Genomic DNA, 12,232 nt, shown 5'->3' on the forward strand with positions numbered 1-12,232 from the left:
AGCATTATACAAAGTTTACCTTCTTTCCTACGGTTTAGCACTGAAAACCCTTATGACTTCCTCAGTGATTTCGAAGCAATTTGTTTCTACCATTAAAATGACAGGATTCACTGAGGCTGCCCTAAGGATGCGTCTTTTTCCTTTCTCCCTCAAGGAAAAAGCCAAACATTGGTTCCAGTCCTTAACACCCAACTCTATCACTTCTTGGGCTCAATTGCAACAAGAATTTCTTAAGAAGTATTTTCCCATAGGAATGACCAATGACACTAGGAAAGCTATCACTAGCTTCTCCCAATATGAGGGAGAAGATTTCCATGAGACTTGGGATAGTCTGCAGGGCTTACTTAGATCATGCCCACACCATGCTGTCCCGAAATGGCAACTAGTGCGGTGTTTCTATGATGGCCTGACCGAGTCCAATAGAAAAATGGTAGATCCATCTTGTGAGGGAACATTCATGTTAAAAAGCAAAGATGAAGCATGGTCTATGTTTGAAAATTTGAGTAATAATTCTCTTCAGAAAGTTTCCACCAGACGAAGGGCACCAGCATCTAAAGCACTCAAGACAGAGAGTTTGTATGAAGCAGGCCATTCCCCAAACATGGCCACCCAAGTGGTTAAGGCTATCACCAAGAAGCTAGATCAAGTTTTGATGACTGTTGGTTTTGCTCCTAATACTGTCCACATGCACACACCACATGAATCTTGCTCATTTTGCTCTAGTCCTTCGCATCATGTAAATAACTGCCCTCTTACTAGAAATTATACTGATGTTGCTAATGAGCAGGTTAATGCAACTTTCTCCAAACCGGATAATGATCCGTATTCCAATACCTACAACCCCGAGTGGAGAAATCATCCCAATTTCTCATGCAAGAACCCAAATTTGGGCAACTCAGCCCCATGGCCACACAATCAAGCTCAATCCAACATGTAGCCCTACCAACCTCATTCCACTTACCAGCCTCCACAGTAGCAATACCAGGCTGCCCCACCTCACTCAGATTCTAATTTTGAGGACCGGATGCTAAAAATGGTGAGTGAACTGACCGGCCAGGTGGGCGAGATAAAGCAAACGGTGAAATCTCAACAGGAGATAGTGAACTCACATTCCCAATCCATTGCCAAGCTGGAAGCTCAAGTCGGACAACTTGCCAACACCCTTAACAGAAGGGACGAAGGAAAGCTTCCAAGTCAGCTAGTGGTAAATCCTAACGGGCACTACATGGTAGATGAGAGCACTTCATATCATCAAGTTCAAGCCATCACCACCTTGCAATGTGGAAGAATAGTTGACAATCATGTGAAGGAGAAGAAGGATGAGCACACGGAGGTTGCACAAAAATTGCAGAATGATAAATGTAAGCAAGTAAACAATGAGGCTTCGTCATCAGCAGCTCCCACCCCAGAGATTCCATATGAGCCACGGGCCCCCTTCCCAGAACGTCTCAAGGCACCTTCCCACTTTGGGAAATAAGGAGAGAAAATACAAGGAATGATGGAGTTGTTCAAACAGGTAAAAATCAATCTTTCCCTTCTTGATGCCATCGCACAAGTGCCTGCATATGCCAAGTTCCTTAAAGACTTGTGTACTCAAAAGAGAAAAACCAAAAATAACATCCCCAAGAAAGTCCTTCTTACTGAGCAAGTGAGTTCCCTGATTAAGCACAACACTCCTCCGAAGTTCAAGGACCCCGAGGCTCCTACAATTTCATACATCATCAGACAAAGTGAAATTGATAAGGTACTTCTAGATCTGGGAGCTGGTGTGAATTTACTTCCATATTTAGTGTATCAGCAGCTTGGCCTAGGGGAGCTGAAGCCCACCACAGTGATTCTGCAGCTAGTTGATCGGTCTATTAAGAAGCCTAGAGGGATTGTAGAAGATGTGATCATCCAAGTGGATAAATTTTTCTTCCCAATCGACTTTATAGTGCTTGACACCGAGCCTGTGCCCAATCTTGATAAGCTGATTCCTGTCATCCTTGGGCGTCCTTTCTTAGCCACAGCTAATGCATGCATCAATTATCGAACTAGAGTCATGGAGATCTCATTTGGCAATATGAAGATTAGGTTGAATATCTTTACTGCATTTCAGCCTGCTCCTGATCAAAATGAGTGTTTCTTTTTGGATAGCATTGAAGAATATGTAGAAGATTCACTACCTAGTCTTCTGACCAAGGATCCGGTGGAAGCCTGCTTGACTCACTTCGACTTTGAAGAGTTCAACACAGACCAGTACATCAAAGAGGTCCATGATTTGCTAGAAACAGCCGCAAGTGCAGACTTCCATCCATGGAGAGTAGCAAAGGAGCCCCTACCTGTGACATCAAGCACTCCTCATGTTCCCTCTCTAGAGTCTCCACTGAAGCTTGAGTTGAAGCCCTTGCCAGCAAAGCTCAAGTATGAATTTCTTGGATCTAACAACACTTTGCCGGTCATCATTGCTTCCGACCTTCAAAAGGACCAAGAGGATAGTTTGCTAGCAGTGTTAAAGGAGCATAAAGAAGCCATTGTATGGACCGTGACAGATTTGAAAGGCATCGACCCCTCCATCTGTATGCACCGGATCCATTTGAAAGAAGATGCTCGACCTTCCCGTGAGGCACAGTGCCGGCTGAATCCCAACATGAAAGAGGCAGTCAAGTTACTTGATGCATGCATCATCTACCCTATCTCAGCTAGCAAATGGGTGAGTCTCACCCAAGTGGTCCCAAAGAAATCTGGCATCACCGTCGTTGAAAACTCAACTGGAGAATTGGTTCCACAGCACACAACCACGGGATGGCGTGTTTGCATTGACTACCGAAAGTTCAACTCCCATACCCGGAAGGATCACTTCCCGCTTCCATTCATAAATCAAATTTTGGAGCGTCTTGCTGGACAAAGTTATTATTGCTTCCTAGATGGCTATTCCGGGTATAATCAGGTAGCTGTTGATTCCCAAGACCAAGAGAAGACGACATTCACATGTCCATTCGGCACCTTTGCTTACTGACGCATGCCCTTCGGATTATGCAATACACCTACCACATTCCAAAGATATATGATGTCTATCTTCTTCGACATGGTGAAAAAATTTTTAGAGGTATTTATGGATGACTTCTCTGTTTTTGGTGCTTCTTTTGATAAATGTCTCCATAATCTTTCACTTGTGCTTCAACGTTCAAAAGAAACTAACCAGATTTTAAGTTGGGAGAAGAGCCACTTCATGGTGCAACAAGGTATCGTTTTGGGCCACATAGTTTCCAAAAGAGGTATTGAGGTGGACCTGGCCAAAGTGGAGCTAATTGAGAATTTACCACTGCCCACTTCAATGAAGCAGATTCGTTCTTTCCTAGGGCATGCCGGCTTCGATCGCCGCTTTATCAAGGATTTCAGTAAAATTTCAAGGCCCTTGTGTAATTTGCATGTCAAGGACGCCCCTTTTCACTTTGATGACGCATGTCAAGAGGCATTCCAGAAGCTTCGGTCTCTGTTATCTTCTGCTCCCATCATGAAGCCTCCTAACTGGTCTCTGCCCTTTGAAATCATGTGTGATGCATCTGACTATGCTGTGGGTACAATATTGGGACAGCGGGTAGCTAAGCTCCCTCACGTCATCTATTATGCTAGCAAAACTCTCATGGATGCTCAAGTCAATTACATAACCACCGAGAAAGAATTGCTAGTTGTGGTCTTTGCCTTGGACAAATTCCGCTCATATCTTCTGGATCCAAGGTAATCATTTATTCTGATCATGCTGCTCTGCGACATTTTCTGGCCAAGAAGGAAACAAAGCCCCGGTTGATCCGCTCGATACTACTTCTGTAAGAATTTGATATTGAGATTCAGGACAAGAAGGGAACTGAGAATGTTGTTGCCGACCATCTGTCATGAATTTTGTTTGAGACACCTCATCCAGTTCCCGTTCATGATTCTTTTCCGGATGAGCAACTATTTGAAATTACTCCGAGAAATCTGCCGTGGTATGCTGATATTGTCAATTATCTAGCCACAGGTCGGATTCCTTCTCATTGGTCTAAGAAAGGTAAGGACTGCTTCTTCAAGCAAGTTCGATTCTATTTTTGGGAAGATCCGGAGTTATTCAAGTACTATGCTGATCAGATCATCCGACGCTGTGTCCCTGAGAGTGAATTTTCTAGTATTCTCACTTTTTGTCATTCTCTTGCTTGTGGAGGACACTTTAGCGCCAAAAAGACAGCAGCCAAGGTTCTACAATGCGGATTCACATGGCCGACCTTGTTCAAAGATGCCTATGAATTTTGCTGAGCTTGTGAGAGATGTCAACGCCTAGGAGCTATGTCTCGAAGGGACATGATGCCATTAAGCCCCATCCTCATTGTTGAAATTTTTGATGTCTGAGGTATCGATTTCATGGGACCCTTCCCACCGTCTTGTGGATATGAGTACATTTTGGTAGGAGTGGATTATGTCTCTAAGTGCGTAGAACCCATTGCCACCAAGACCAATGATCACAAGGTTGTGGTAAAGTTCCTCCAAGCCAACATTTTCAGCAGATTTGGTACTCCTCGGGCCATCATCAGTGATGGAGGTAGACACTTTTGCAACCGGTTTTTCAAAACCTCGCTTCTCAAGTACTCCGTCACACATAAGGTAGTCACTCCTTACCATCCTCAAACAAGTGGCCAAGTGGAAGTTTCTAACCGGGAGATTAAGCATATTCTTGAGAAGACGGTCAGGCCAGACCGCAAGGATTGGTCCTTGCGCCTCAATGATGCATTATGGGCCTACCGCACAGCTTACAAAACACCAATTGGAATGTCTCCCTCTAGACTGGTATATGGCAAGGCGTGTCACCTCCCTGTGGAATTAGAACACAAGGCTTTGTGAGCAATTAAGCAGTTCAATTTTGACATGCAAGCAACCGGCCCCCACCAGAAACTTTAGTTGACAGAGTTGGAGGAGCTGCGACAAGATGCATATGATAGTGCTCACCTTTATAATGAGTGGACCAAGGCTTTTCATGACAAACATATCCTACCCAAGACATTTGTGCCGGACCAGAAAGTATGGCTCTTCAATCCTAAACTCCGGCTTTTCCCTGGGAAGCTCCGCTCGAGATGGGACGGTCCTCTCATAGTCACAACGGTGTCTCCACATGGCGCCATCAAATTACAGGACCCAAAGGATGGCACTCTATTCAAGGTCAACGGTCAAAGATTGAAGCCCTACATCCAGCACTTCGAGCCCGGTACAGACGTGGAATCCGTCAATTTGACGGATAACATCTATTTTTTAAATTAAGGCACTGGCACCCTGGGCTAGAGCATACCCACTGTGCGCTCGATACCAGACATGGGCCTACGCTCGAGCCTACCCCTAGTGGGATCAAGCGCGTAGCTCCACATTGACTCACACACTTGCACGAATGCGCTCAAGCGCACTCCCGCCCATCCATTCACCCCTCTGCGCAAGTGCGATCGAGGGCACTCTGGTGCCCTCTCGAGCGCACTCGTTCAGAGGTCTCACGTGACCTTTTTAGGTCACAGTTTCCCTCTTCTTTCCCCCATTTCCTCCCCAGCGCCGAATACCACCCCTGCCACATTTCCACCGCACTACAGTCACAGATCACCACCCCACAGCCACCGCACCACCCCACAGCATCCGCACTACGCCCATATCACTCCCCCAATCTTCTTTCTCCCTTCCCGATCACTTTCCTCATCCCATTACATTTTTCCCCCCAACCTCCCCCGTACCCACTTTCCCCATTTTTTTTGCTTGTAAACAGTAGTCCGTGGGTGCCTCTCCACACACGGACTGCTTCTGTGTTGGTTCTCTTTCATTTTGCAGGGGGTTTGGTAGCAAATAAAGGTGGTTCTACACCACTGCATTTTTGGGGTGCCCACCAGGTATTCGACGAAAGGCCCCAACCACGCGGCAGCATGCTTCGAGCCTCCACCTCTCGGTCTTCCCCTGCTCGGGATACCACCTCCGAGGCCACTGCCTCGCCTTCACCACACCGTGGGAAGCAACGTAAGCTTATCTTGGAGACCTCTTTTGCTATTGACACTATTTGCAAAAGCCTCCAAGCGACCAAATGGGTAGTCAAGGAATGCAAACGCCGCGGCCTCACAGCACTTTTCCAGCCAGTCAGCCTCGTTGCTTACGAAGGCCTAGTCCGAGAATTTTATCACCATCTCACATTCGACTGTACTCGGCCGAGCATCCTATCCTCATATGTGGCTGGCATAGACGTTGAGCTGACCAACGCTGACATTGCTGCTACTCTACAATGTTCCCATGAGTGCCCGTCAGATATTTTGGCTCTGGATGGCACCCCTCGGTACTCCGACCTACCTTCCGAGCTTACACTTCAACACATTGTGGATGACATCTGCCATGGCCGTTACATCGATGATCTCCGCAACTGCACGAGCAAGGTTCTGCTGCCTTCCCGACTTTGGTTCATGGACTTCATTTTGCAGTGGAATGTGCGTCCATTTGGACACAAAACTCGGCGGCGTGGTCCCTTCCTAGTGGCCCTATATGCTTTTCAGAGAGGATTTTGGATTTCCATTCCTCAGCTCATTTGGGATCAGATGCACAAGTTTTGGGACGGGGCACTTGTGCGCTGCACTTAGGGGTCGTCATCATGGGGACTTCCCTTCCCTTTTCTTATCCTTCAGACTCAAGGCATTGAGGGTACACCCGAGGATGGGCCTATTTCTGCTCACCCTCAGTTTGGCCTGATCCAGTGGAACCAGAATTGTTCCCACATGCCGAGACGAGGTCGGGAGCTCACAGCAGCTGCGGTCGTCAGGGATGCTGATGGACCTATACACAATGATCCACCTGTAGCTGAGCCCGCAGAGAGAGAGGGAGCGGCGAAGACCGTCACAATGAGCATGTCACAATACCAGTCCCTCCATCAAGAGCTAACAGAGCTCCGATCTGAGCTTGCTACCTAGAGGGTGGAGGACAAGCGCCTGGCAGATGAAAGATTTGAAGCACAGCAAGCACTGTTGCGCGCTATTTTAGCATGACTACCACCTGATTCGGGGGCATCTTCTTCCGCGCCGTAGTGACAGGTCAGGTACTCCTCCTATCCCTTCCATTGCTTTATTGTCTCTATCCACACACTGAGGACATTGTGTATTTTAAGTTGGGGGTGTGGGCATACATGTTAGTTCTGAGCATGCAATTAATTTTCCTGTTATGGTTTGAAATTCATTGATGGGCTTAATACAATAAACACATAATCACTTGATTAAGGAATTCAAATTGTGTTACTTTCATTGGCAGCATGAGATATTACTTGTTTCAATTTGATTTTCACAAGCACACTAGCATGTAGTCTGTGGGGCATAAAATCTAGAATCAGTGATGTCTAGTTTCAACATTTGGAATTTGGGAAACTTATTGGGAAAATAACCTTGGTATAAATTCTTAAAAAATATATATAAAATAATAAAATAATAATTTGATCATTTTGAGCTTTCCACCAAATAACCAGACCTCTTGCCTCATTAAGCAGTGAGTGTTCGCGTCAAAAAGTGAGAAGTTTGGTTTGATTGATAAAAACTAACTTAGCTTCGTAGCCTTTTTGACCCGAGTTAGTAAGTCCTTAAGGGTATCTTTACACCTAATGCCCTAAATCCGTCTGGTTTGGAAGTCATTGGCCTAACGCTCGATACATGGGTCAATCAGAAAGCTTAAAGGAGCTAAGTGCTATAAAAAAAAAAAAAAAAAAAAAATTTGCCTTGGTTGTTTTATCTAATGGGGAGTCTAATGAATTTTGAGTATTGATCTATGCATGATTGAGATTAGTTTTGAAATCCCATGACTATGTGTTGAGTTCACATACACTAGTTGAATCTTATAATATCTCATAAATGCCATGTTTGGCGCTGATTTATAATTTCCTGAAATTGTGAAGATGGTGCTTGTTCTATTAAACCTGTTAATGAATGAGAACCATGATGGTCATAATACTGCATTCTTGGGGATAACATGGTTGAAAAATGTTTGTGGGTATTATTCTTGGAAAACCCTCGCGAGACTTCACTCACCCTCTAGGGAACTCCTAAAGGTTTAAAAGGCTCGTTGCATACGCTAAATGCAACCGTACATCCCACGAAAGATGAATTTATCTTTTTATTTTTTCAGTTTATTTTCTGTTTTGTATTGCTAAGGGACTAGCAATATGTAAGTTGGGGGATGTGATAAGCGCTAAATGTTGCACATTCAAGCCCCTTAATTTACATATGTTAATTCCTTAGCATTGTTATTTGTTTGATTTTGTTTTGTTTTTATGTTTCAGGTTTTATTTGACAAACCATTGAAAATTGGGCTTAAAAAAGGCAAAAACTGGGCATTTTGGACTTGGGATCGAGCGTAGCTATTCTTGAGCTCGAGCGTCTGCGGCCAAGGATCGAGCGCACACCTGCGCTCGCGCACACAATAGCTAAGCTCAAGCATACTGCGCTCGAGCGCACAAACATCGGATCGAGCGCACACGGGCGTGTAGTGCACGACAACAATCCTTTTCCAGCATGGATTTGGTTTTCAGTCTCCCAATTGGACTGGGAGACTGACCACCGGTTTTCCTAGGGTTTCTAGGGTTTTTAAGGTTCTCCTAATCCCTATAAATAGGGCTCTAAACATTATAAACAGACATACCACTTCCTAGAGTTAAAAATTCAATAAATTGTCTTTGGAACTTACAAGATCATGAGCGGCTAAACTAATTGTGGGGTATTGATGTAACCCTTTCCAAGCACAATGGTTTGATTGTATTTAATTTCTAGTTTTTCAATTTATGCATGTTGATTGTATAACTCTGAGGATTGTTATAATTGATTTACGTTCTTCATATTAAATGCAATTGTTCTTAAATTCTAACTCAATATTAGTAAAATTCTTATCTAGTCTTAGAAAGTACTTTACTATTATTGAACTCAAATCATTCTTATTTTCTGTGATTATAAGAATGATGGTTATATAATGGTTCTTAATTGACATACAATCAATAGGGTTAGATAGACCATACCTAGGAAAGACAGATCGTACTATACCCTAGTTTAGTATAATTTAGGTAGACGATCCGTGCCAACCGAAGATGGGTTATGCTATTCCATTGATTGTATGAAATTATTTTTATTCTTCAATCATGTGTTTTCTTGTTTAAATTATAACATGCATAGAATGAATTGCTAGAATTAAATGTGGTTATCCATTGATGTGCGGATCATGGTGAAGTCAATACCCTACTCTCTCTCTCTCATATATTTGCTCTTTTATTTCCGTTTATTTTATGCACTTTAAATTAGCACAAACAAATCATTCTCTTTTGAATTAAGTTAATTTTAATCTTTCAAATTTTGATAATAAAACCCTTGCAGTCCTTGAGGATCGACACCCTCAATATTGCCCTATCTTACGTGATTCGTACTATTGCAAATGGTACTTTTATAATTGATATTTTTTGTCTCAAAAATACCACATCAGGATGTGCTCATGTTCCCAAAACGATTAAATCCATCCGAGGTTAGGCCAAGTCTTACGTTCTTGCTGTCCGCTGAAAACTCCGGATATAAATTGTCAAATGACTTCCTTGCTTCGCCATTTGCCGGATGCCTCAATACGCCGTCCTTAGTGCGGCCTTATGCATGCCACCTCATATAAGATGCAATATGCTCTGACATAAATAGCCTCTATAGTCGTGGTATGATTAGAAACCACCGCAACACCTTGACCGGACATCTCTTACTCGACGATATGGGGTGGCCATCCTCGTCCAAATGAATTTTGTCCTTGCACTTAGATTTTTCACATTTAACACATGAATCTAACTCCTTATTGCCATTCCATAACAATCTACAATCATTGCGACAAGCCGGAATCTTCTCATACCCAAGTCTCATGTCCCTTAGCAACCGTTTGGCCTCATATGTATTAACTAGCAAAGCTCCATCATCTGCAGGCAACAACTGATTGATGAACTCGAGAAAACAGGAGAATATTGTGTTACTAACTCCACCCACACACTTCAAATTGTACAAATGTATAGTAGCACTCAACTTGCTATGTTTGGTCTTATCATAAAGCGGTGTATCACGCAATATGGCGTGCATATTTTCACCCTATTCAGTGCTTGCACCCGCAGCTGTGGCCAGACGTGTTGAACTCGAGCCTTCAATTGGAGCTCGTACAAGCCTCTCGCCATGATAAATGCAGTCGTTGTATTGGGGCCACATTCCTTTCCTCCCTGTCAAGTGGTCATATAGCAAACCTAGGGAGTGTCTCCTGTTATAGCGACATGTCTTACAGGGGCACACAAGAAGTTTGTCTTGAGTGTCACAGTTCCTAACTACGAAGTCCACAAACGATCTATATTCGTCTCTGTATTCCTTTGTACCATTAGACTTCTTCATCCAACTCTTGTCCATAGTGTTATTACGTAGAGTAGAAACAAATAATATATAAGAATTACCCTAAACACATACACGTCATGCATTAATGGTAGGGCCCATAGGGACCCTAAATTAATTATCATAAACTTAAATGCACTTGGTAGATACGGGACCATAAATTAAAAAAAAAAAAATATCTAGGTTAAGTGATTTTTTTATTTTTTTTACAAGTTTTTAAATTTTTCTAACAATTACATAAGATAAATTTGCAAAACCTAGCTAATAAACTAAATTAAGACTAGCTGGTCCAAATTAAATACACTTGGTTGCTAGAGGACCCTAAATTAAAAACATATTGTTATGTCACTTGTTTTTTGTTGTTAAAATTTGTCTAACAATTACATAAGCTAAATTTGCAAAACCTAATAAACTAAATCAAGACTAGCTAGTCCAAATTAAATGCACTTGGTTAATAGGAGATCCTAAATTTTTAAAATTTAGCTATATTACTTGTTATTTATTTATTTTTTATAAGTTACATTTAATTTTTCTAACACTTACATAAGTTAAATTTACAAAACCTAACCTAAGTTAAGACTAGTCCAAATTTAAATGCACAATTGGTAGCTAGGGGACCCTAAACAAAATAAATCTATGTTATATTTTTTTTTCTTTTTTTTTTTTTATAACATTTACACAATATATATGAATTAATATATAATTTGAAATAAATGGCCTAGCATATTAAAAAATCAAACTAACAACCTAATTTGAAACTAATATATAACACTTAACAAAAGAAATAAATTGTTGACATTAATATAATTTAAACAATAAAAAAATTAAAAAAATTATATATATACCTGCAGGTTAGTACTTAACGAAGAGGGAGTGAATGTCGAAGAGTGTGAGAGAGGCTGCCGGGAGGGAGAGATCGCCAGAAGAAAGAAAAATGAGAGATGGAGCGCTGCTTGCACTGGAAAAAGGAGGAAGAAGAAGAGGAGGGGGGGTGGAAGAGAAAGGAGGAAGAAGAAGGGGGGAAGGGCATGTGTGCAACAGGCCTTACCGAGGCCGCTTAGTAACGTGCCACTTACTAATTTGGTAACGTGCCACAGTGGCACGTTACTAATTTTGTAATGTGCCATAGTGGCACGTTATTAATTTAGTAAAGGAGGGGGGAAGAGAAGGAGGGGGGAGAAGAAGGGGGGAAGGGCATGCGTGCAGCAGGCCTTACCAAGGCCGCTTAGTAACGTGCCACTTACTAATTTGGTAACGTGCTACAATGGCACGTTATGGCACGTTACTATACTGGTGGTATTGCGATCGAGCGCAAGCCGAGTTTCTATTACTGCGATCGAGCGTAAGCGTTGTGGATAAAATTTTTGGTAACATGTCAATTGACACGTTACACTTTACTAACGTGTTAACTAAACACGTTACCAAAATGTTAACGTGTCATGTTGACACGTTAACACATTATAACGTGACAAGATGACACGTTACAGAATGGTAACATGTGCAACTAACACGTTACCAAAAGATGACGTGTCAATTTAACACGTCATCTTTTTGTAACATGGCAGTTTCAACACGTCACCAAACGGTGACGTGTTGAAATTGACACGTTACTAAAGATTATAGTAACGTGTTGGAAACTAACACGTCACAATATGGTGACGTGGCAAAAAGTTGTGAACAGTTGCCACGTCACTAAACATCTTAATTTTTGTAGTGATTTATATAATTTATGTAGGTCCATGTACAAAAAATTTCTAACAATTTTAACTTCAAATGCCTTTCTTATTCCCTTTTTTTTTTTCCCTGAGCTGATGCCCTTTTGTTTATTCCATGGC

General features: G+C 42.4%; 1 non-coding gene across 1 annotated transcript; it reads right to left on the minus strand.

Annotated features, from left to right (window-relative positions):
- Positions 1-263: 263 nt before the first annotated feature.
- On the minus strand, positions 264-369 carry LOC132176778 (small nucleolar RNA R71). Its single transcript, XR_009439635.1, has one exon. It is a non-coding gene; the product is annotated as a small nucleolar RNA R71 (small nucleolar RNA).
- Positions 370-12,232: the final 11,863 nt, after the last annotated feature.

This window comes from Corylus avellana, chromosome ca3 (genome assembly GCF_901000735.1).
Source record: "Corylus avellana chromosome ca3, CavTom2PMs-1.0".
Lineage (NCBI taxonomy): Eukaryota > Viridiplantae > Streptophyta > Magnoliopsida > Fagales > Betulaceae > Corylus > Corylus avellana.